At 64.6% G+C, this 2,500-nt stretch overlaps 1 pseudogene; it reads right to left on the bottom strand.

Moving 5' to 3' along the window:
• Positions 1-2,500, bottom strand: part of LOC126435568 (large subunit ribosomal RNA) — a 7,270-nt pseudogene that overhangs the window by 2,090 nt on the left and 2,680 nt on the right.

A 2,500-nucleotide genomic window follows, 5' to 3' on the forward strand; every position in this document is an offset into this window, starting at 1 on the left:
GTCCTGAAGCAAGCCTGTAACACGTGGTTGGCGGTCTCTACGGCCTGGCAGCCCGCGCGGCATCTGGTGTCCGCCTCCCGCCCGCGACTGCGCCGTGCCTTCGTGGGGAAGGCGTTGATGCGGGCGCGGAGAGCGTCGATGAAGTTACGCCCAGATAGCAGGCGACTGGTGTCAGCGACCCACTGGTGTTGCCCCTTGACGGCGGCGGAAGATGACAGCGCCGCACCGTCAAAGGCAACGTGCAGGCGCGCGGCCCACATCTCTCCAACCTGCGTCGACGATTTGAGGAGGTGACCCTCCCACATAAGATGCCGCTCCAGCACCTCAATCTCACGCTGTACCTCGTCCCGGCCTGCACCGTCGGGGGCTGGTCCAATCCTCTTCAGCGCCAGGAGACGGGACCGGCGGAGTGTTGGCCCCATCCATCGGCATGATGGGATGCCGAGGCCACCCTGGGCTACAGGAGCATGGAAGTAGCCCAGGGGAGTGTCCGCCGGAAGGCGGAACCATCTCCTGGCGGCGGCCCGGATGGTCACGTCTGCCGCTTTCAACGCACCCACTCGGGTGCGGCTGAGGGCCAGCCCGTGGTACAGGCCTGGGAGAAGTACGTTGGTGAGGGCGTAGAGGCGCTGTTGCGGCTTAAGCGGAGCTCGGGAGATGACGTCCAGCTGCTCCACCAGGTGGCGTCGTGGGTTGAACACGCAGCGACCCGCGGTGGAGAATTGCAGTCCCAGATACCGGAAGGTTTCACCCACACGTAGGGCGGGCATGGTGGCGTTGCCCGCTTTGAAGGTAACGTCGGCGTCGACCTTCACCTTCTTGTCACGCCCAGACGCGACTAAAGCGAGGGTGAAACACTTCCGGGCGTTGATCTGCAGCCCCAGATGGCCGAGGGCTGCGACGGCTGCGTCGATGAGGGACTGCAATCCCCTCGCGGTCGATGCAAAAAGCAGGACGTCATCTGCGAAGGCCGCAGCGTTGACTCTGCGGCCGAGGATCCGAGCTCCGATGTGGGAGGGAAGTTGACTCAAAACATAGTCCACCGCAAAATTGAAAAGGAGGGGGGAGAGGGGGTCACCCTGACGCACACCCCTTGCCGGCTGCAGGGGCACGCCCACGTCGGCGCCGCCCGCTATCACTGTCGTGCTACCCTCGTAACACCTTTCGACGTACTCAATAAAGCAATCCGGCAGGCCATGAGCCCTCAGCACGGGGCGGAGGGCAGCATGGTCCACCGAATCGAACGCTTTAGAGACGTCGATCGATGCCACAAAAACAGAGCGACAGGAGCGGACTGCGTCGGTGAGAGCAGTGTCCAAGATGAAGGTGTTTTCCAACATCCCATCCCGAGGGATGAATGCCCGCTGACGTTCGTCCACAGCACATGCACGCATCAGGCGTGACGCGAGAACCTTGTGAAAGGTCCGCGCCAACACCGAGCAGACCGTAATGGGGCGAAAGTCAGCGGGGGATGTTGGTGCAGCCGTTTTGGGGAGAAGTGACGTCCGGGCGCGAAGCAGACGCTCGGGGAGGGCGCGGGCCAGGAGGAAGAGGTTCAAGAGTTTCACCAGGACTTCATGCGGCAGGCGCCGCAGCTCCGCTGGAGTCAGGCCGTCCGGCCCGGCCGCCGATCCCCTGGGCGGCAAGGCAGCAGCGACCTCCTCACGTGTGACCGGCCCCCATAGGCACTCAGGAGCGACAGGCTCCGAGTGCGGGAGAAGGCGGTCACGGATGAAGCCAGCGGTGGAGATCGGCTTCTTCGTGAAGAGGTCCGCCCAGAAGTCCAGCAGACCGGGGATGTCGGGTGGCGGCTGCAGCAGGGTGCCGTCCAGCAAGCCGCGCACGCAACGTGCACGCGACCTGCGGAAGGCGTCCTGTGTCCGCGCGAACTCCCAGCGGCGCCGCTTGCGCTTCTGCAGCGGCGGGGCGGCAGGCGGCCGCTTGGATGGTTGGCGCGGCCGCTGTGCCCTGGTGATCGACCTCTCCCCCCTGGACCCGACCGACGCAAGGGCATCCGGGAGCATGCCCAGGATGACATCGGGCGGCGTGCCCCGCCCCAGACCAATGACTCGATCCAGAGCAGAGAAACGCTGGGCGGAAGCAGGTAGCCCCGCCAGATGCTCCCAGATGGCGGCGTCAGTCGGCCCCTCCGGCGGCGGCCCGGTGGTGTCGGCCGCGAAGTCCTCGGCTGCGTCGACGGGCGGCGCAGCGGCCTCGCCCGCGTCAGGCAGCGAGCTCGCTGCTCCCCGGCGGGACGCCGGCTCTTCCCCCCGACCGATCTCAAGCGCCTCCATGAATTAAGAGAGTCATAGTTACTCCCGCCGTTTACCCGCGCTTGCTTGAATTTCTTCACGTTGACATTCAGAGCACTGGGCAGAAATCACATTGCGTCAACACCCGCTAGGGCCATCGCAATGCTTTGTTTTAATTAGACAGTCGGATTCCCCCAGTCCGTGCCAGTTCTGAGTTGATCGTTGAATGGCGGCCGAAGAGAATCCGC

The sequence above is a fragment of the Schistocerca serialis genome, unplaced genomic scaffold (genome assembly GCF_023864345.2).
Source record: "Schistocerca serialis cubense isolate TAMUIC-IGC-003099 unplaced genomic scaffold, iqSchSeri2.2 HiC_scaffold_1211, whole genome shotgun sequence".
NCBI lineage: Eukaryota > Metazoa > Arthropoda > Insecta > Orthoptera > Acrididae > Schistocerca > Schistocerca serialis.